Source organism: Procambarus clarkii, unplaced genomic scaffold, assembly GCF_040958095.1.
Source record: "Procambarus clarkii isolate CNS0578487 unplaced genomic scaffold, FALCON_Pclarkii_2.0 HiC_scaffold_97, whole genome shotgun sequence".
NCBI classification, from domain to species: domain Eukaryota; kingdom Metazoa; phylum Arthropoda; class Malacostraca; order Decapoda; family Cambaridae; genus Procambarus; species Procambarus clarkii.
In genome coordinates this window covers 359,837-385,271 of record NW_027189130.1, presented here as the reverse complement: position 1 = coordinate 385,271, position 25,435 = coordinate 359,837, and positions in this window count along the sequence as shown.

Sequence of the window (25,435 nt, the reverse complement as noted above, 5' to 3'; positions counted from 1 at the left end):
CTGATGTTCTAGTGTATAACTATTCCTGTACCAGTCTTAACACTGGTGTGCTTGTGTATAACTATTCCTGTACCAGTCTTAACACTGATGTTCTAGTGTATAACTATTGCTGTACCAGTTTTAACACTGGTGTGCTTGTGTATAACTATTCCTGTACCAGTCTTAACACTGATGTTCTAGTGTATAACTATTCCTGTACCAGTCTTAACACTAGTGTGCTTGTGTATAACTATTCCTGTACCAGTCTTAACACTGGTGTGCTTGTGTATAACTATTCCTGTACCAGTCTTAACACTAGTGTGCTTGTGTATAACTATACCTGTACCAGTCTTAACACTAGTGTGCTTGTGTATAACTATTCCTGTACCAGTCTTAACACTACTGTGCTTGTGTATAACTATACCTGTACCAGTCTTAACACTGGTGTGCTTGTGTATAACTATTCCTGTACCAGTCTTAACACTGGTGTGCTTGTGTATAACTATTCCTGTACCAGTCTTAACACTGGTGTGCTTGTGTATAACTATTCCTGTACCAGTCTTAACACTGATGTTCTAGTGTATAACTATTCCTGTACCAGTCTTAAAACTAGTGTGCTTGTGTATAACTATTCCTGTACCAGTCTTAACACTGGTGTGCTTGTGTATAACTATTCCTGTACCAGTCTTAACACTTGGAAGGTTTTTTATTGGTATATATGAACTTCGACTTAGCACTAGAGTGCTTGTAATTTGATATAATAAATGATTTACTTAAAATAATTTTTCACTGTAGCTTGAGTATCATGATTAGCATATTTATAACTTAAATAATATTTTGTGTTTGTATGTCTTGATATTAGCATGATTAGGTTGTTCCCTTGTGATTACTAAGATGCAACTTAACTTGTACTTGTGAGTAACTATTCTGTTTTAACATTGCCGTGAATGAATTCCCATGATCTTGTAACATAATATGTACTGTTCTCAGTATTGTAAGTTGGTTAATAGAAAGAGCTGTATGGTCTGTCCTTATTTGAAAAGTCATTACTTGTTGACGAGTAATATAAATATTGTCATCGTAGCTCTCTAGTTGTTGAGCTGTGTGGTCATGGTTAGTTGGCCTCAGCTAGCCATGGTTATTAAGCTGTGTGTACATGGTTAGCTTGCCTCAGCTAACCATGATTGTTGAGCTGTGTTCATGGTAAGTTGGCCTCAGATGGCCCTGGTTATTGAGCTGTGTGGTCATGGTTAGTTGGCCTCAGCTAGCCATGGTTGTTGAGCTGTGTGTTCATGGTTAGTTGGCCTCAGCTAGCCATGGTTGTTGAGCTGTGTGTTCATGGTTAGTTGGCCTCAGCTAGCCATGGTTGTTGAGCTGTGTGTTCATGGTTAGTTGGCCTCAGCTAACCATGGTTGTTGAGCTGTGTGTCCGAGGTTAGCTGGCCTCAGCTAACCATGGTTGTTGAGCTGTGTGTCCGAGGTTAGCTGGCCTCAGCTAGTCCTGGTTGTTGAGCTGTGTGTTCATGGTCAACCCATCCTCCTGTTTAGATAGTAGTGGTTGTAACTATGTGCGCAATAGTACAAATATTGACGTACTAAGCAATTGGACAGTAGAATTTGGTACTATTCACTCTATATATTCCGAAAAAATGACGCTGAAAAACCAACTTAAATATTCCAAGGCCTAGTATAGAACACATATGTACTATATTATGCCTCAGGTAGCGTGTATTAGGCCTGTGGAGGTTAGGTTAGGGTAGCTTAGCTTGTCTTTGCAACATAAATACAAAACCTATTCCGGTTTGGCCAAATTAGTAGAAATTTCTACTTTATAATTACGTTGTTCGTTTGTATATGTACTATGGTCCTAATGCACTGTGGAGAAATGCCCAACAGACCACTGGAACATTATCTAACACAGTGCACAGTTACACACACAACAGACCACTGGAACATTATCTAACACAGTGCACAGTTACACACACAACAGACCACTGGAACATTATCTAACACAGTGCACAGTTACACACACAACAGACCACTGGAACATTATCTAACACAGTGCACAGTTACACACACAACAGACCACTGGAACATTATCTAACACAGTGCACAGTTACACACACAACAGACCACTGGAACATTATCTAACACAGTGCACAGTTACACACACAACAGACCACTGGAACATTATCTAACACAGTGCACAGTTACACACACAACAGACCACTGGAACATTATCTAACACAGTGCATAGTTACACACACAACAGACCACTGGAACATTATCTAACACAGTGCACAGTTACACACACAACAGACCACTGGAACATTATCTAACACAGTGCATAGTTACACACACAACAGACCACTGGAACATTATCTAACACAGTGCATAGTTACACACACAACAGACCACTGGAACATTATCTAACACAGTGCACAGTTACACACACAACAGACCACTGGAACATTATCTAACACAGTGCACAGTTACACACACAACAGACCACTGGAACATTATCTAACACAGTGCACAGTTACACACACAACAGACCACTGGAACATTATCTAACACAGTGCACAGTTACACACACAACAGACCACTGGAACATTATCTAACACAGTGCACAGTTACACACACAACAGACCACTGGAACATTATCTAACACAGTGCACAGTTACACACACAACAGACCACTGGAACATTATCTAACACAGTGCACAGTTACACACACAACAGACCACTGGAACATTATCTAACACAGTGCACAGTTACACACACAACAGATCACTGGAACATTATCTAACACAGTGCATAGTTACACACACAACAGACCACTGGAACATTATCTAACACAGTGCATAGTTACACACACAACAGACCACTGGAACATTATCTAACACAGTGCACAGTTACACACACAACAGACCACTGGAACATTATCTAACACAGTGCACAGTTACACACACAACAGACCACTGGAACATTATCTAACACAGTGCACAGTTACACACACAACAGACCACTGGAACATTATCTAACACAGTGCACAGTTACACACACAACAGACCACTGGAACATTATCTAACACAGTGCACAGTTACACACACAACAGACCACTGGAACATTATCTAACACAGTGCACAGTTACACACACAACAGACCACTGGAACATTATCTAACACAGTGCACAGTTACACACACAACAGACCACTGGAACATTATCTAACACAGTGCATAGTTACACACACAACAGACCACTGGAACATTATCTAACACAGTGCACAGTTACACACACAACAGACCACTGGAACATTATCTAACACAGTGCACAGTTACACACACAACAGACCACTGGAACATTATCTAACACAGTGCACAGTTACACACACAACAGACCACTGGAACATTATCTAACACAGTGCACAGTTACACACACAACAGACCACTGGAACATTATCTAACACAGTGCACAGTTACACACACAACAGACCACTGGAACATTATCTAACACAGTGCACAGTTACACACACAACAGACCACTGGAACATTATCTAACACAGTGCACAGTTACACACACAACAGACCACGTGAACATTATCTAACACAGTGCACAGTTACACACACAACAGACCACTGGAACATTATCTAACACAGTGCACAGTTACACACACAACAGACCACTGGAACATTATCTAACACAGTGCACAGTTACACACACAACAGACCACTGGAACATTATCTAACACAGTGCACAGTTACACACACAACAGACCACTGGAACATTATCTAACACAGTGCACAGTTACACACACAACAGACCACTGGAACATTATCTAACACAGTGCACAGTTACACACACAACAGACCACTGGAACATTATCTAACACAGTGCACAGTTACACACACAACAGACCACTGGAACATTATCTAACACAGTGCACAGTTACACACACAACAGACCACTGGAACATTATCTAACACAGTGCACAGTTACACACACAACAGACCACTGGAACATTATCTAACACAGTGCACAGTTACACACACAACAGACCACGTGAACATTATCTAACACAGTGCACAGTTACACACACAACAGACCACTGGAAGATTATCTAACACAGTGCACAGTTACACACACAACAGATCACTGGAACATTATCTAACACAGTGCATAGTTACACACACAACAGACCACTGGAACATTATCTAACACAGTGCATAGTTACACACACAACAGACCACTGGAACATTATCTAACACAGTGCACAGTTACACACACAACAGACCACTGGAACATTATCTAACACAGTGCACAGTTACACACACAACAGACCACTGGAACATTATCTAACACAGTGCACAGTTACACACACAACAGACCACGTGAACATTATCTAACACAGTGCACAGTTACACACACAACAGACCACTGGAAGATTATCTAACACAGTGCACAGTTACACACACAACAGATCACTGGAACATTATCTAACACAGTGCATAGTTACACACACAACAGACCACTGGAACATTATCTAACACAGTGCATAGTTACACACACAACAGACCACTGGAACATTATCTAACACAGTGCACAGTTACACACACAACAGATCACTGGAACATTATCTAACACAGTGCATAGTTACACACACAACAGACCACTGGAACATTATCTAACACAGTGCATAGTTACACACACAACAGACCACTGGAACATTATCTAACACAGTGCACAGTTACACACACAACAGACCACTGGAACATTATCTAACACAGTGCACAGTTACACACACAACAGACCACTGGAACATTATCTAACACAGTGCATAGTTACACACACAACAGACCACTGGAACATTATCTAACACAGAGCACAGTTACACACACAACAGACCACTGGAACATTATCTAACACAGTGCACAGTTACACACACAACAGACCACTGGAACATTATCTAACACAGTGCATAGTTACACACACAACAGACCACTGGAACATTATCTAACACAGTGCATAGTTACACACACAACAGACCACTGGAACATTATCTAACACAGTGCATAGTTACACACACAACAGACCACTGGAACATTATCTAACACAGTGCACAGTTACACACACAACAGACCACGTGAACATTATCTAACACAGTGCACAGTTACACACACAACAGACCACGTGAACATTATCTAACACAGTGCACAGTTACACACACAACAGACCACTGGAACATTATCTAACACAGTGCACAGTTACACACACAACAGACCACTGGAACATTATCTAACACAGTGCACAGTTACACACACAACAGACCACTGGAACATTATCTAACACAGTGCACAGTTACACACACAACAGACCACTGGAACATTATCTAACACAGTGCACAGTTACACACACAACAGACCACTGGAACATTATCTAACACAGTGCACAGTTACACACACAACAGACCACTGGAACATTATCTAACACAGTGCACAGTTACACACACAACAGACCACTGGAACATTATCTAACACAGTGCACAGTTACACACTCAACAGACCACTGGAACATTATCTAACACAGTGCACAGTTACACACACAACAGACCACTGGAACATTATCTAACACAGTGCACAGTTACACACACAACAGACCACTGGAACATTATCTAACACAGTGCACAGTTACACACACAACAGACCACTGGAACATTATCTAACACAGTGCACAGTTACACACACAACAGACCACTGGAACATTATCTAACACAGTGCACAGTTACACACACAACAGACCACTGGAACATTATCTAACACAGTGCACAGTTACACACACAACAGACCACTGGAACATTATCTAACACAGTGCACAGTTACACACACAACAGACCACTGGAACATTATCTAACACAGTGCACAGTTACACACACAACAGACCACTGGAACATTATCTAACACAGTGCACAGTTACACACACAACAGACCACTGGAACATTATCTAACACAGTGCACAGTTACACACACAACAGACCACTGGAACATTATCTAACACAGTGCACAGTTACACACACAACAGACCACTGGAACATTATCTAACACAGTGCACAGTTACACACACAACAGACCACTGGAACATTATCTAACACAGTGCACAGTTACACACACAACAGACCACTGGAACATTATCTAACACAGTGCACAGTTACACACACAACAGACCACTGGAACATTATCTAACACAGTGCACAGTTACACACACAACAGACCACTGGAACATTATCTAACACAGTGCACAGTTACACACACAACAGACCACTGGAACATTATCTAACACAGTGCACAGTTACACACACAACAGACCACTGGAACATTATCTAACACAGTGCACAGTTACACACACAACAGACCACTGGAACATTATCTAACACAGTGCACAGTTACACACACAACAGACCACTGGAACATTATCTAACACAGTGCACAGTTACACACACAACAGACCACTGGAACATTATCTAACACAGTGCACAGTTACACACACAACAGACCACTGGAACATTATCTAACACAGTGCACAGTTACACACACAACAGACCACGTGAACATTATCTAACACAGTGCACAGTTACACACACAACAGATCACTGGAACATTATCTAACACAGTGCACAGTTACACACACAACAGACCACTGGAACATTATCTAACACAGTGCACAGTTACACACACAACAGACCACTGGAACATTATCTAACACAGTGCACAGTTACACACACAACAGACCACTGGAACATTATCTAACACAGTGCACAGTTACACACACAACAGACCACTGGAACATTATCTAACACAGTGCACAGTTACACACACAACAGACCACTGGAACATTATCTAACACAGTGCACAGTTACACACACAACAGACCACGTGAACATTATCTAACACAGTGCACAGTTACACACACAACAGATCACTGGAGCATTATCTAACACAGTGCACAGTTACACACACAACAGACCACTGGAACATTATCTAACACAGTGCACAGTTACACACACAACAGACCACTGGAACATTATCTAACACAGTGCACAGTTACACACACAACAGACCACTGGAACATTATCTAACACAGTGCACAGTTACACACACAACAGACCACTGGAACATTATCTAACACAGTGCATAGTTACACACACAACAGATCACTGGAACATTATCTAACACAGTGCACAGTTACACACACAACAGACCACGTGAACATTATCTAACACAGTGCACAGTTACACACACAACAGACCACTGGAACATTATCTAACACAGTGCATAGTTACAAACCCATTAAGATTTCAACTTAGATTCAACAGAGCAGAAGAAGTTGTTACCTTTCTGAAGCGACCATACGAGTCATAAATACTCATACTCCGCCCAAGTAAAACAGAAACAAGCAACATTTAGTGGGCCAGCCAAAGGCTTAGGGCCCGCGAAGGAATATCCCTGCAAAAAAAATATATGGTCCTAATCGTTATTATAAGTACCACCAAAACAGGAGGATAGGCTGTCATGGTCAGTTGGTATCAGCTAGCCCTTGTTGATCTGTTGTGTGTTCATGGCCAGTTAGCATCATATATCTACAGTTAATGAGTTGTGTGGTCCATGGCCACTTAACATCAGTTATCTCTGTAATCTGCTGGTGATTATAGAGCTGAGGACGATATGTGTTTATCACTGATATTTAACAATGTGTTTATCACTGATATTTAACAATGTGTTTATCACTGATATTTAACAATGTGTTTATCACTGATATTTAACAATGTGTTTAACATGTTATTCAATATACTTTTGTTTTTATTTTTCACAGGATCTGATTTCTATATATTATTTATATGGGTCAAAAAGATTAGTAATATCAGCCAATATATTTTTGTCAATATGTTTCCCGACCCAATTTAAAATTTTAATATTGATCATGTTTTAATTGACTTATTATAATGACACATATAATTCAAGAAATGACTTAATATAGTTCCTGTTGCATTTATGAAATTGCACAAGCCTGCATTTTGAAATATGTTTTCTATTGTCAGAGTTTATTTTTTTGCACTGAATCTAAATTACATCGCTGCGCTGAACTAAAATATTGCAAAGGTTTCGCTGAATCAGCTTAGATTTTCACCTATTCCAGTATCTGATAATACCTTGTCTTTAGGTTAAAATTCTCAACAGCAATATACATTAATGTGTAAGAAAAGTTGTCTTCAATGATTTTGGTTTGTGTTTTGTAGTGGTAATGTCAGCGGGCTAACATGCTAGTGTGCCGTCGTCTCTGGTACCTTCCTTACATAGTAGGAATATCTTGGTGGAACCTGGCCCCTTGTTCCTCACTCTAGTCAACAACAGTTCTCAGGGAAATAATTCAGATGCGATCTGAGAAAATACAATTATACTGACATCAATGCTCACAGACTTGATACTCTTCAACAGTTCTTCAACATCCATGTTCCAGACTTAATACTCTTTATCAGTTCTTCAACATCCATGTTCCAGACTTAATACTCTTTATCAGTTCTTCAACATCCATGTTCCAGACTTAATACTCTTTATCAGTTCTTCAACATCCATGTTCCAGACTTAATACTTTTTATCAGTTCTTCAACATCCATGTTCCAGACTTAATATTCTTTATCAGTTCTTCAACATCTATGTTCCAGACTTAATACTTTATCAGTTCTTCAACAAAGTGCACGAATTCTGAAATTCGGCGGTTCCAGGAAATTTATTCACTTCTGATTTGAAGGCTTGCCTTGCATTCCTCTCCGTCTCACTCATTACTCTTTCCTACTGGTCGTCCTTTCTCAGAACCATCATAAATTCCTGCATACAAGTTAGCATCACTTTAACATGAACATTTATGTTCTATGAAAACAAAAGCTAGACTTTCTTTATTCATGATCTTGATTCTTTTTCATCAATTCACGTTTCACATAAAGATGTGGCAGTAAAATTTGAGGAGGACAGACTAGAGGTTGAGCAGCCACTTTATGTGAGGCAGGTTGAAGGGCTTCTGGAGATGGCCTCCACTACACTCATAGTGTTTGTCACCTGCTCCACTCTCCCTCAAAGACAACCCGGGTATTTGGACTAGCCTCCCTGCATTCATATTATTACAGACATAAACAAAACTGAACAGGTAGGCTTTTATATGAATAAAATTAGATTACGAGAAAACTTGAGCTGATCATAGGTAACCAAATACAGATTTGAATTCAACCCCTTGAAAATTTACAGAATCTGTCTACAAAAACTTGACAGTAATAATGACGCAGGCTTGTGCATTATCAATCATTTATATGTATTATTTAAAAGAGTATTAGCAACATAACATCCTGTTCTCAGTTTAGGCAAGAGATGTTGTCGATCCTCTCATAGGTTAGTTAGATTAATTGAACACAGTTATATTATTCAATAAACCAGGATTAATCTGTATCATCAACAACCATCAAGTGATAAATAGGTTTACCTCAGGTTTAAAAAATGTTAAATATAAATTTCACCAAAGAAATATTTAGGCAAAACTGTATGAAATGTGAAACTTTCCAACATTGTATTACATGGTGGTGCTGGATATAACGGACCTATTATAGAATCTGGTAATATTTTGCTTGTTTGCTTATCACTTGACTGTTTATATTTGATGTAAACTTATATATAAGTAGTTATGAACATATATATCTTGCCAGATGGTGGCACTGTTACCAGTGGTGGAGTTATGTGTAACTCTCCAGATGGTGGCACTGTTACCAGTGGTGGAGTTATGTGTAACTCTCCAGAGTTACACTGTTACCAGTCGTGGAGTTATGCGTAACTCTCCAGATGGTCACACTGTTACCAGTGGTGGAGTTATGTGTAACTCTCCAGATGGTCACACTGTTACCAGTGGTGGAGTTAGGTGTAACTCTCCAGATGGTCACACTGTTACCAGTCGTGGAGTTATGTGTAACTCTCCAGATGGTCACACTGTTACCAGTGGTGGAGTTATGTGTAACTCTCCAGATGGTCACACTGTTACCAGTGGTGGAGTTATGTGTAACTCTCCAGATGGTCACACTGTTACCAGTGGTGGAGTTATGTGTAACTCTCCAGATGGTCACACTGTTACCAGTGGTGGAGTTATGTGTAACTCTCCAGATGGTCACACTGTTACCAGTGGTGGAGTTATGTGTAACTCTCCAGATGGTCACACTGTTACCAGTGGTGGAGTTAGGTGTAACTCTCCAGATGGTCACACTGTTACCAGTCGTGGAGTTATGTGTAACTCTCCAGATGGTCACACTGTTACCAGTGGTGGAGTTATGTGTAACTCTCCAGATGGTCACACTGTTACCAGTCGTGGAGTTATGTGTAACTCTCCAGATGGTCACACTGTTACCAGTGGTGGAGTTATGTGTAACTCTCCAGATGGTCACACTGTTACCAGTGGTGGAGTTATGTGTAACTCTCCAGATGGTCACACTGTTACCAGTGGTGGAGTTATGCGTAACTCTCCAGATGGTCACACTGTTACCAGTCGTGGAGTTAGGTGTAACTCTCCAGATGGTCACACTGTTACCAGTGGTGGAGTTATGCGTAACTCTCCAGATGGTCACACTGTTACCAGTGGTGGAGTTATGTGTAACTCTCCAGATGGTCACACTGTTACCAGTGGTGGAGTTATGCGTAACTCTCCAGATGGTCACACTGTTACCAGTGGTGGAGTTATGCGTAACTCTCCAGATGGTCACACTGTTACCAGTGGTGGAGTTATGCGTAACTCTCCAGATGGTCACACTGTTACCAGTCGTGGAGTTAGGTGTAACTCTCCAGATGGTCACACTGTTACCAGTCGTGGAGTTATGCGTAACTCTCCAGATGGTCACACTGTTACCAGTGGTGGAGTTATGCGTAACTCTCCAGATGGTCACACTGTTACCAGTCGTGGAGTTAGGTGTAACTCTCCAGATGGTCACACTGTTACCAGTGGTGGAGTTAGGTGTAACTCTCCAGATGGTCACACTGTTACCAGTCGTGGAGTTAGGTGTAACTCTATATGTCATGTTGCTGTGTGAGTTTTTTTCTTAAATTATCACATTTATTACTTTAGAATTTAATGAACAAAATTCTTAAAAACTCTTGTTTACTCTTTTGTAAGCTGAACAGGAAATAAAATAATAAACAAACATTCTGTTCACCAAAAGAATTTGAGGAATTTCCTTAACTAGTTATCACAGTTTTAACTAATTTGGGAAATTTGCTATATTTGCCTCACACAGCTCCATTCATTATAAAAATACAAAAAAATACAAAATTATGATTTATAATGTTATTTCTGATTTCGAGATGTTACTTTGGCATGGTTTTCATTACATATATTTGTGAAATACATGTCAGAAATAATAAATAATTAATCCACTTTTTTTTTAATGATCCCTTATTGAAACAAGAAAATAACACTGACCTAATAATTAATTGATAGACTCCCTTAGTACACGACAGCCATTGCTTTGTCTACTATAGAGAGATGTCAACTCCAAGGAGCACAGAGATATTCTGAGGAGTACGGCGTGCTGCTGGCCCAGACGTCGACTCAGGTAGTGGCGTGAGTGCAGGTGCGGCGACACACCAGCCAATCAGGAACAGGCAGGCGGAGAATGAGTAGTTTGCTGGTTTGACGGCAGGCGGGAGCCGGTGTGTCTGGTGGTGCAAGGTACGCTTTGCTTCCTGGGCAAAACAATTGGCGATACTGGTGGACGTATCGTCAATATAGTATCGTGTACTTGAATGACGTAAATTGTGTAGGAAAGAGCAGGCTCAATCTCTCTTGAAAGAGATTATCGTCACAATATATATATATATATATATATATATATATATATATATATATATATATATATATATATATATATATATATATATATATATATGCAATTGACGATCACAAAACACTGATCATTTTATGCGGAAAATCCACAGAAAAATATGAAATGAGGTGAACGTTTCGGCTTTGTTAAAGCCTTTGTCAACACCAGACTGACTAAGGAGAAGGGAGAAGGGGGAGGATATATAGGCCGACACCTGACTAACCCATCCCTAGGGTTGGTCAGGTGTAATTAACCAAAAACAGGTATAGCTTAGCTTAGAATGGTCAAAGAGGATTAAGCGGTCAGAGAATAAGGATGAAAGATTAAAGAAAAGCCTCATGAACACACAATATATGAATATACAGTTATAATGAGACATTGTAAGCCTCTCTATCAGAGTTGTTTCTTAAACTGTTGTGCATATATATATATATATATATATATATATATATATATATATATATATATATATATATATATATATATATATATATATTCTCTGACCGCTTAATCCTCTTTGACCATTCTAAGCTAAGCTATACCTGTTTTTGGTTAATTACACCTGACCAACCCTAGGGATGGGTTAGTCAGGTGTCGGCCTATATATCCTCCCCCTTCTCCCTTCTCCTTAGTCAGTCTGGTGTTGACAAAGGCTTTAACAAAGCCGAAACGTTCACCTCATTTCATATTTCTCTGTGGATTTTCCGCATATATATATATATATGTCTATGATGTGTCTATAAGCATAGACACAGAGTTCTCCTATATTAACAGGAATTTGATGAAAGAACGGGAGTAACTCCTCGCTAGCTCTAGTTACCCTTGGGAGGTGGTGATCTTTAGGGGGTTTAAATACCCCAAAATTAACATCTCTTTTAAGGGTCTGAGTTTGGTGCAGTGGGTTAAAGGCGTACCAGTTATGCCAATTGTTGTAAGGCTTCTGTGCTGGCTAGGGTTCGAATCTCCTAGTGGGAAAGTGTTCTAAAGTTGAATATATATATATATATATATATATATATATATATATATATATATATATATATATATATATATATATATATATATATATATATATATATATATATATATGTTGACTTCAGTGCTACACAAGCAGGAGGAGCTGCCAACCACCGGGAAGCAGCCAAGACATGTAAATACAGAGACCTTGAGCACCACTACAATTTTGTCCCCATTGCCTCAGAGACACTTGGTGCCTGGGGTAAAAGTGCTGCTAGCATTTCGAAGGAGTTGGGGTCTAAGCTATTCGAAACCACTAGAGACCCTAGAGCTGCCAGTTTTATTTTTCAGTGCCTTAGTGTGGGAATCTAGAGAGGAAATGCTCACTACATCCATGGTTCCTGCCTGCTATCTGAGGAGCTGGAGGAGCTAGACAACTTGTGACAAGCAGCCTTGTACCCTGCATGTAATCAACATTGTAACTTTTTTGTGTAATGACATTTTCCAATAAAGTTAGATAAATATACACACATACCAAAAGAATAGGGGTGGTAGGAGAAGAAAATATCAAAGTGTTCAGTGAGGATCCACAAGATCTTCTCTGAGTACTCTTTATTTTCTTCTCCGAGGCTATGGGTCCCTACACTTGCGCCAAAGGTGGTACCCCTTCTAGGTTTAAATATATATATATATATATATATATATATATATATATATATATATATATATATATATATATATATATATATATATATATATATCAGGCAGCAGCCGACATGCTGAAGCCAAAACAGCTTGGGTTTGGCATTCCCCAAGGGTGTGAGGCAGCGGCTCATGCAGCTAGAGCCTTCATTACGGATGAAAAAGCCCTGATAAAGCTGGACTTCAAAAATGCTTTCAATCTGGTTAGAAGGGATGCAGTACTCAGTGCAGTTCATCGCCTTTTTCCTTCCCTCTACCCGTTTGTAAACTCATGCTACAGCAAGAATCTAACTCTGCTTTTTGGGGAACACGAAATTGAATCACAAGAAGGTGTCCAACAGGGTGACCCCCTTGCTCCTTTCCTTTTCTGCCTAGTTATCAAGGAAGTGACCGATAACCTGTCCAGTGAGCTCAATATTTTTGTTTTTGGACGATGGTACTCTAGCTGGCTCCCCAGCCTCACTCTTGGACGACATAAGAATAATTCAGGAGCAAGGAGCAAGCCTAGGCCTCACCCTGAACCCTTCCAAGTGCGAAATAACCTCCACCAACCAGCGCATAATAGAGCAAATAAAGGTTGTTTTGCCTGACATTCATACAACCAAACCTGAGGACAGCACACTCCTAGGTGCTCCTCTTGGCAGGAATGCTATCGACGGGGTCCTAGGTAAGAAGATCACTGACCTGAAGAGAATGAACGAGAGGATTGAAGACATCGATGCTCATAATGCACTTTACCTCATCACCAGAAGCTTGTCCCTCCCCAGGCTGACCTACTTTCTAAGATGTTCGCCATCTTTCAACAATATTAAATTAGAAGAGTACGACAGCTTGCTGAAATCAACACTAGAAAAAACCCTCAATCTTTCCCTCAGCGACTCACAGTGGAAACAGGCCTCCCTTCCTGTCAGACTCGGGGGCCTTGGCGTGCGCACAGCAACACAAATTGCTGTGCCAGCGTTCCTGTCCTCTTCAGTGGGGTCTAACAACTTGGTGAAGGAAATCCTACCTGAGCACCTAGTTCAACAGGCAGGGGTACATGATCCCAGCTTCACAGACTGCACAACCAAATGGGTCTCTCTCGCAGGACCAGCACCCCCAACCACAGCCTTCTGAAGCCCATAAGCAATCCAGCTGGGATCGCCCCATTGCCGACCAAGAAGCTGCGACTTTGCTAGAAGCTGCGACAACACCACATGAGACTGCCCGACTTAGAGCTGTAGCTGCTCCCCATGCAGGTGATTTCCTATTAGCAACCCCAATGTCAGCAACCGGCACCCGTCTCACTCCGCAGGCCCTCCGAATTGCCGTAGATCTCCGCCTCGCTGCCCCAATCCACACCGAAAACAGGTGTATTTGCGGCGAGGCAGAGGCCGACAGAAACGGTCGGCATGGCCTTCTCTGCCAAAGGACAGGAGGATGGCATGCAAGACACGGCGAGGTCAATGACATTATTAAGAGAAGCCTTACCACAGCCGGTTGTCCAGCAGAGAGAGAGCCCCGTTACCTAATGTCCCGCAACTCTGATGAGCCTGTCGGTCGCCCAGACGGAATCACGGTGAACCCCTGGAAGAGTGGTAGACAGTTGGTGTGGGACTACACTTGCGTTTCAACTTTGGCCAATACCTATGTTGACTTCAGTGCTACACAAGCAGGAGGAGCTGCCAATCACCGGGAAGCAGCCAAGTCACATAAATACAGAGACCTTGAGCACCACTACAATTTTGTCCCCATTGTCTCAGAGACACTTGGTGCCTGGGGTAAAAGTGCTGCTAGCTTTTTGAAGGAGTTAGGGTCTAAGCTAATCGAAACAACTAGAGACCCTAGAGCTGCCAGTATTCTTTTTCAGCGCCTTAGTGTGACAATCCAGAGAGGAAATGCTCACTGCATCCATGGTTCCTGCCCGCCATCTGAAGAGCTGGAGGAGCTGTTCAGCTTGTGACAAACAGCCTTGTACCCTGCATGTAATCAATATTGTAACTTTTTTTGTGTAATGAAATTTGCATATAAAGTTAGATAAATATACACACATACCAAAAGAATAGGGGTGGTAGGAGAAGAAAATATCAAAGTGTTCAGTGAAGATCCACAAGGTCTTCTCTGAGTACTCTTTATTTTCTGCTCCGAGGCTATGGGTCCCTACACTTGCACCAGAGGTGGTACCCCTTCTAGGTTAAAAAAAAAATATATATATATATGTATGTATATATATATATATATATATATATATATATATATATATATATATATATATATATATATATATTTCATTGAATATGACCGCATATTCTGTATTTATTATTTTCTGGTTTAGGGCTTCTATCCCTCTAACTATTTTCTTAGCATCAGGGCTTAATTGAAATAGGAGTTCTCCAAAACTCATTTTCGTACTTTTAAGGTGAAGAAAAGAAGTGATTTACTATAGAGTGTATTACACTTATTTGTATAATTTGCACGACGTTTCGAACCTCCATGGTTCATTCTCAAGTGAACAGATCTTACAATACTAGTTGAGTTACAATACTAGTTCAACTAGTATTGTAAGATCTGTTCACTTGAGAATGAACCATGGAGGTTCGAAACGTCGTGCAAATTATACAAATAAGTGTAATACACTCTATAGTAAATCACTTCTTTTCTTCACCTTAAAAGTACGAAAATGAGTTTTGGAGAACTCCTATTTCAATTAAGCCCTGATGCTAAGAAAATAGTTAGAGGGATAGAAGCCCTAAACCAGAAAATAATAAATACAGAATATGCGGTCATATTCAATGAAACATGTTTGAAAGAAAACCTGCTGCCAGTATACACCAATATATATATATATGTCGTACCTAGTAGCCAGAACTCACTTTTTGGCCTACTATTCAAGGCCCGATTTGCCTAATAAGCCAAGTTTTCCTGAATTAATATATTTTTTCTATTTTTTTTCTTATGAAATGATAAAGCTACCCATTTCATTATGTATGAGGTCAATTTTTTTTATTGGAGTTAAAATTAACGTAGATATATGACCAAACCTAACCAACCCTACCTAACCTAACCTAACCTATCTTTATAGGTTAGGTTTGGTTAGGTAGCCGAAAAAGTTAGGTTAGGTTAGGTTAGGTAGGTTAGGTAGTCGAAAAACAATTAATTCATGAAAACTTGGCTTATTAGGCAAATCGGGCCTTGCATAGTAGGCTGAGAAGTGAGTTCTGGCTACTAGGTACGACATATATATATATATATATATATATATATATATATATATATATATATATATATATATATATATATATATATATATATATATATATATATATATATATATATATATATATATATGTCGTACCTAATAGCCAGAACGCACTTCTCAGCCTACTATTCAAGGCCCGATTTGCCTAATAAGCCAAGTTTTCATGAATTAATGTTTTTTCGTCTACCTAACCTACCTAACCTAACCTAACCTAGCTTTTTTTGGCTACCTAACCTAACCTTACGTATAAATATAGGCTAGGTTAGGTTAGGTAGGGTTGGTTAGGTTCAGTCATATATCTACGTTAATTTTAACTTCAATAAAAAAAAATTGACCTTATACATAGAGAAAAGGGTTGCTTTATCATTTCATAAGAAAAAAATTATAGTAAATATATTAATTCAGGAAAACTTGGCTTATTAGGCAAATCGGGCCTTGAATAGTAGGCTGAGAAGTGAGTTCTGGCTACTAGGTACGACATATATATATATATATATATATATATATATATATATATATATGTCGTACCTAGTAGCCAGAACGCACTTCTCAGCCTACTTTGCATATATATATATATATATATATATATATGTCGTACCTAGTAGCCAGAACGCACTTTTCAGCCTACTATGCAAGCCCCAATTTGCCTAATAAGCCAAGTTTTCATGAATTAATAGTGTTTTGACTACCTAACCTACCTAACCTAACCTAACCTAACTTTTTCGGCTACCTAACCTAACCTAACCTATAAAGATAGGTTAGGTTAGGTTAGGTAGGGTTGGTTAGGTTCGGTCATATATCTACGTTAATTTTAACTTCAATAAAAAAAAATTGTCCTCATACATAATGAAATGGTTAGCTTTATCATTTCATAAGAAAAAAATTAGAGAAAAAATATTAATTCAGGAAAACTTGGCTTATTAGGCAAATTAGGCCTTGCATAGTAGGCTGAGAAGTGAGTTCTGGCTACTAGGTACGACATATATATATATATATATATATATATATATATATATATATATATATATATATATATATATATATATATATATATATATATATGTCGTACCTAGTAGCCAGAACTCACTTCTCAGCCTACTATTCAAGGCCCGATTTGCCTAATAAGCCAAGTTTTCCTGAATTAATATATTTACTATAATTTTTTTCTTATGAAATGATAAAGCAACCCTTTTCTCTATGTATGAGGTCAATTTTTTTTATTGGAGTTAAAATTAACGTAGATATATGACCGAACCTAACCAACCCTACCTAACCTAACCTAACCTATATTTATAGGTAAGGTTAGGTTAGGTAGCCAAAAAAAGCTAGGTTAGGTTAGGTTAGGTAGGTTAGGTAGACGAAAAAACATTAATTCATGAAAACTTGGCTTATTAGGCAAATCGGGCCTTGAATAGTAGGCTGAGAAGTGCGTTCTGGCTATTAGGTACGACATATATATATATATATATATGTCGTACCTAGTAGCCAGAACTCACTTCTCAGCCTACTATGCGAGGCCCGATTTGCCTAATAAGCCAAGTTTTACTGAATTAATATATTTTCTCTATTTTTTTTCTTATGAAATGATAAAGCTACCCATTTCATTATGTATGAGGTTAATTTTTTTTTATTGGAGTTAAAATTAACGTAGATATATGACCGAACCTAACCAACCCTACCTAACCTAACCTAACCTATCTTTATAGGTTAGGTTAGGTTAGGTTAGGTAGCCGAAAACGTTAGGTTAGGTTAGGTTAGGTAGGTTAGGTTGTCGAAAAAACATTAATTCATGAAAACTAGGCTTATTAGGCAAATCGGGCCATGCATAGTAGGCTGATAAGTGAGTTCTGGCTACTAGGTACGACATATATATATATATATATATATATATATATATATATATATATATATATATATATATATATATATATATATATATATATATATATATATATATATATATATGTCGTACCTAGTAGCCAGAACGCACTTCTCACCCTACTATGCAAGGCCCGATTTGCCTAATAAGCCAAGTTTTCATGAATTAATTGTTTTTCCACTACCTAACCTACCTAACACAACCTAACCTAACTTTTTGGGCTACCTAACCAAACCTAACCTATAAAGATAGGTTAGGTTAGGTTAGGTAGGGTTGGTTAGGTTCGGTCATATATCTACGTTAATTTTAACTCCAATTAAAAAAAATTGACCTCCTACATAATGAAATGGGTCGCTTTATCATTTCATAAGAAAAAAATTAGAGAAAATATATTAATTCAGGAAAACTTGGCTTATTAGGCAAATTTGGCCTTGCATAGTAGGCTGAGAAGTGCGTTCTGGCTACTAGGTACGACATATATATATATATATATATATATATATATATATATATATATATATATATATATATATATGTCGTACCTAGTAGCCAGAACTCACTTCTCAGCCTACTATTCAAGGCCCGATTTGCCTAATAAGCCAAGTTTTCCTGAATTAATATATTTACTATAATTTTAATATATTATAATAGAATTAATATATTTACTATAATTTTTTTCTTATGAAATGATAAAGCAACCCTTTTCTCTATGTATGAGGTCAATTTTTTTTTATTGGAGTTAAAATTAACGTAGATATATGACCGAACCTAACCAACCCTACCTAACCTAACCTTACCTATATTTATAGGTAAGGTTAGGTTAGGTAGCCAAAAAAAGCTAGGTTAGGTTAGGTTAGGTAGACGAAAAGACATTAATTCATGAAAACTTGGCTTATTAGGCAAATCGGGCCTTGCATAGTAGGCATAGAAGTGCGTTCTGGCTATTAGGTACGACATATATATATATATATATATATATATATATATATATATATATATATATATATATATATATATATATATATATGTCGTACCTAGTAGCCAGAACTCACTTCTCAGCCTACTATTCAAGGCCCGATTTGCCTAATAAGCCAAGTTTTCCTGAATTAATATATTTACTATAATTTTTTTCTTATGAAATGATAAAGCAACCCTTTTATCTATGTATGAGGTCAATTTTTTTTTATTGGAGTTAAAATTAACGTAGATATATGACCGAACCTAACCAACCCTACCTAACCTAACCTAACCTATATTTATAGGTAAGGCTAGGTTAGGTAGCCAAAAAAAGCTAGGTTAGGTTAGGTTAGGTAGGTTAGGTAGACGAAAAAACATTAATTCATGAAAACTTGGCTTATTAGGCAAATCGGGTCTTGAATAGTAGGCTGAGAAGTGCGTTCTGGCTATTAGGTACGACATATATATATATATATATATATATATATATATATATATATATATATATATATATATATATATATGTCGTACCTAGTAGCCAGAACGCACTTCTCAGCCTACTATTCAAGGCCCGATTTGCCTAATAAGCCAAGTTTTCCTGAATTAATATATTTTCTCTAACTTTTTTCTTATCAAATGATAAAGCTACCCATTTCATTATGTATGAGGTCAATATTTTTTTATTGGAGTTAAAATTAACGTAGATATATGACCGAACCTAACCAACCCTACCTAACCTAACCTAACCTATCTTTATAGGTTAGGTTAGGTTAGGTAGCCGAAAAAGTTAGGTTAGGTTAGGTTAGGTAGGTTAGGTAGTCGAAAAACAGCTAATTCATGAAAACTTGGCTTATTAGGCAAATTGGGCCTTGCATAGTAGGCATAGAAGTGCGTTCTGGCTACTAGGTACGACATATATATATATATATATATATATATATATATATATATATATATATATATATATATATATATATATATATATATATATATATATATATATATATATATATATATATATATATATATATATATATATATATATATGTGCACTAACTTGCCTAAACCAAAAGTTTCAAGTTAACACCTTTAGACACACACCCACTAGGAGACTTGAACCCAAGTCAGCACAGATACTTCACAGCATATGCATTACAGGTAAGCACTGAAACCCACTACACCACACTCTGAACCTTAAAAGTGTATTTATTCCCACAAATATCCACAAGTTCTGGGGTATTTAACACCAACTTGTCGTTCAGGCAAGTTAATGCATTAAGCAAGGACAACGTGTTCTCCCATATAACAGGGCTTGATGAAAAAAACGTGAGTGACTTCTCACCCTAGAATTTCCACCTCTTTTAAGGCTCTGAGTGTGGTGTAGTAGGTTTAAGTGCATAACTGGTATGCCAGTGATGTGAAGCATCTGTGCTGATGAGGGTTCAAGTCTCCTGGTGGGTGAGTGTGTCTAAAGTTTATATATATATATATATATATATATATATATATATATATATATATATATATATATATATATATATATATATATATATATATATATATATATATATATATATATATATATATATATATGCGAACAAGCCTGAATGGTCCCCAGGACAATATGCACTGAAAACTCACACCCCAGAAGTGACTCGAACCCATACTCCCAGGAGCAACGCAACTGGTATGTACAAGACGCCTTAATCCACTTGACCATCACGACTGGACAAAATGAGGTGATAGCCGAGGCTATTTGAACCACCCCACCGCCGGCACTCGGATAGTAATCTTGGGCATAGCATTTTACCAAATCACCTCATTCTTTGGGGCACACGTGAGGAACACAAAAAAGTGTTCCTCACGTGTGCCCCAAAGAATGAGGTGATTTGGTAAAATGCTATGCCCAAGATTACTATCCGAGTGCCGGCGTTGGGGTGGTTCAAATAGCCTCGGCTATCACCTCATTTTGTCCGGTCGTGATGGTCAAGTGGATTAAGGCGTCTTGTACATACCAGTTGCGTTGCTCCTGGGAGTATGGGTTCGAGTCACTTCTGGGGTGTGAGTTTTCAGTATATATATATATATATATATATATATATATATATATATATATATATATATATATATATATATATATATATATATATGTGTGTGTGTGTGTATATCACGAAAATAAACACGTGATTAAGAATGTGACAATGTCAGACCACGGAGGAAAATGAAACAGGAATTTCCTTAAGTATTCATTGTATATATTTACCTCTTTATGTTATAATTACCTATGTATTGTGCTTGTATGTCTGCTGTATCAGATGGGCCATTGGGCTACATCGGATGGGCCAATTGGGTGCATCTGATGGGCCAATGGGCCGTCTGCGTTGTCCAAGTATTGTACATCAATAAGTCAGGTGCAGTCACAGTGAGAGGTTGTGTTAGCTGGAGCTCCGATTCTAATAACATTATTATTGCAATAATGGAAGGATTAGTAAAAGATTTGGTGAGTCTGGTTGGAGCTCTGAGAGCAGAGATGGATTCCCTGCGGGAGGAGGTGCGACGGCTACGACTTCGGGAGGAAACGAAGGAGGAGGCCAGTGTTGACGGGACCTCATTAAGAAGGACTGACGAAACCAGTATTAAGAAGTCCTCGTCTTGGCAAGTTGTGAAAGACAGGGGTCTTAAGAAGACCTTGGCAAAACCGACAACGAATAGCCTACACCTAAGGACTTTTAACGCATTTGACGTATTAGAGGACGAGTGCTGTGTTGAACCTGTTGTTCAACGAGGTGGCAAAGACAAAGTAACGAGGAGCATTGAAGCGCAGGTCCCTCAAACTGCTCGAAAGGAAAAGGGAGAATCGAAGCGAATTTTGGTTGTGGGGGATTCCCAGGTGAGGTATTTAGGCAGAACGTTTTGTGCCAGAGATAGGGGGGAACCGAATAAGGGTTTGCTATCCGGGAGCTGGAATTGGTGATATTGTTGGAAACATGAATGATATTATGACAGGAAATGGAAACAAACCCATTATTTGTATTAGTGCAGGGGGTAATGATGTTGGACGAGTTAGGAGTGAGGAACTAATACAGAGATTCAGGACAGCCATTGAATTAGTTAGGAGCAAGGGAGGAATCCCGATCATATGTGGCATTCTTCCAAGAAAGGGAGTAGGAAATGAATGGATATCGAGGGCTCTTGGTGTCAATTGCCGGCTGGAAAGATATTGCAAATCAAATGCAATATCTTTCATAAACAACTGGGAACACTTCTATGGAAGAAATGGAATGTATGCTCGTGATGGGGTGCATCTATCGAGAGCTGGGGTTGTTGCTGTTGCGAACTCGTTGGAAGAAGTGGTTAGAGGTGTTTGTTTGGGTTTAAACTGTTAGCTGATAGAGGTATGGGAATTGATTTGGAGGAAGGAGGTAATAAAAGTATGTGTTTGTGGGAGAAAAGAATTGGCAAAATGATCAGGGAAAGAGAAGGGCCTCAAAATAACAATTCACTTAGGGTATATTACACTAACAGTAGAAGTCTAAGAAATAAAATTAACGAATTAAATGCTCTTGTCTGCACAGAAAAAATAGATATTATTGCACTTACCGAAACGTGGATGAATGTAGAAAATAGAGAACTATTAGCTGAATATCAAATAAATGTATTTAAACTATTTCACAAAGATAGATATATTAGACGAGGAGGGGGAGTAGCCATATATGTTAGGGACAATTTGAAATGTAGTCTCAAAGAGGGAATCAAAACTGAGCCACACACAGAAACTATTTGGATAGAATTATACGAAAAAGCAAATAATATTATAATAGGAGTTATATATAGGCCACCAAATTTAGACAGAATGGAAGCAAAGCATCTATGGGATGAAATATCTAGGGCATCTAGATCTAACAGTATTTACGTCTTGGGTGACTTTAATTTTAGTGGAATAAACTGGTTGAACAAAACAGGGAATAGTGAAGCAGAAGATTTTCTAGAATTAATTGACGATTGCTTTCTTACGCAAGACATTAAGGAACCAACACGGGAAAATAATATTTTAGATTTAGTGTTAACTAACAGGGAAACACAAATTAATGACATCGAAATAGGGAGTGAGCTAGGGAACAGTGATCACAAAGAAATCAGATTTAGCATAGAATGGAATAGACCTGTAGGAGAAAATTCTGTTAAAGTGCCAGATTTTCGAAAAGCTGATTTTAATAGCCTTAGAAATTTTTTGGGTCAAATTGATTGGAATGTCTTGGGTATGGGGTGGGGGCCGGTCTTGGAGCGAGACATGAACCCAGCGGTAGGTGACGTAAATGGGGATTTCGATGTGGATTCAATATATCACTTATTTAAGAATATTCTAAACAAAGCACAGGAACGTAGTATACCATACAAATTGAATAGATCGAATACCAATGACCCAAAGTGGATAACAAAGAATTTGAAGAACCTTATAGGTAAAAAGAGAGCTTGGAACAAAAGGATTAAAAATGGGGAGGTCACTTTAGAACAGGAATTCGTACAACTGGTTAGAAACGTTAAAAAAGAGATAAGGAAAGCTAAAAGAAACTATGAAGTTCGCATAGCAGGGCAAGCAAAGACAAATCCTAAAGGGTTTTTTCAGTTATATCGTACTAAGACTAGGGAAAGGATAGGTCCATTAAAAACTGAGACAGGTCAAATAACAGATAGTGATGAAGAGATGAGTAGTATTATTAATAAATATTTTGTATCTGTATTTACTAAAGAGGAACTTAACAATATGCCTTCAGCCGAACAAGTCTATGTGGGTGGGGACGAAGACAGGTTGACGAGTTTAACAGTTACCAGGGAGGATGTTCTTAAACAAATAGAAAACTCAAACCAAACAAATCCCCAGGGCCGGATGAAGTGTTTGCCAGGGTGCTTAAAGAATGCAAAGAGGAGCTTTGTGACCCACTGTCAACCATATTTAATAAATCAATAGAGTCAGGCAGAGTGCCAGAGTTTTGGAAAGTTGCTAATGTGATACCAGTATTTAAGAAAGGAGATAGATCACTTGCGTCTAACTATCGACCAATTAGCCTAACGTCTATTGTGGGAAAGTTAACATAAGAACATAAGAACAAAGGAAACTGCAGAAGGCCTCTTGGCCCATACGAGGCAGCTCCTATTTATAACCACCTAATCCCACTCATATACTTGTCCAACCCACGCTTGAAACAATCGAGGGACCCCACCTCCACAATGTTACGCGGCAATTGGTTCCACAAATCAACAACCCTGTTACTGAACCAGTATGTACCCAAGTCTTTCCTAAAACTAAACTTATCCAATTTATACCCATTGTTTCGTGTTCTGTCTTGTGTTGATACTTTTAATACATTATTAATATCCCCTGTGTTGTGTCCATTCAACCACTTGTAAACCTCTATCATGTCACCCCTAACTCTTCGCCTTTCCAGTGAATGCAACTTAAGCTTTGTTAATCTTTCTTCATATGAAAGATTTCTAATTTGTGGAATTAACTTAGTCATCATACGCTGGACACGTTCAAGTGAATTTATATCCATTCTATAATATGGCGACCAAAACTGAACTGCATAATCTAAATGGGGCCTAACTAGAGCAAGATATAGCTTGAGAACCACACCAGGTGTCTTGTTACTAACGCTGCGATTAATAAATCCAAGTGTCCGAATTGCCTTATTACGAACATTTATGCATTGATCCTTTTGTTTTAAATTCTTGCTACTCATAACTCCCAGATCCCTTTCGCAATTCGACTTCGCAATCTCAACACCATCTAGCTCGTATCTTGTAACCCTATCATCATTAC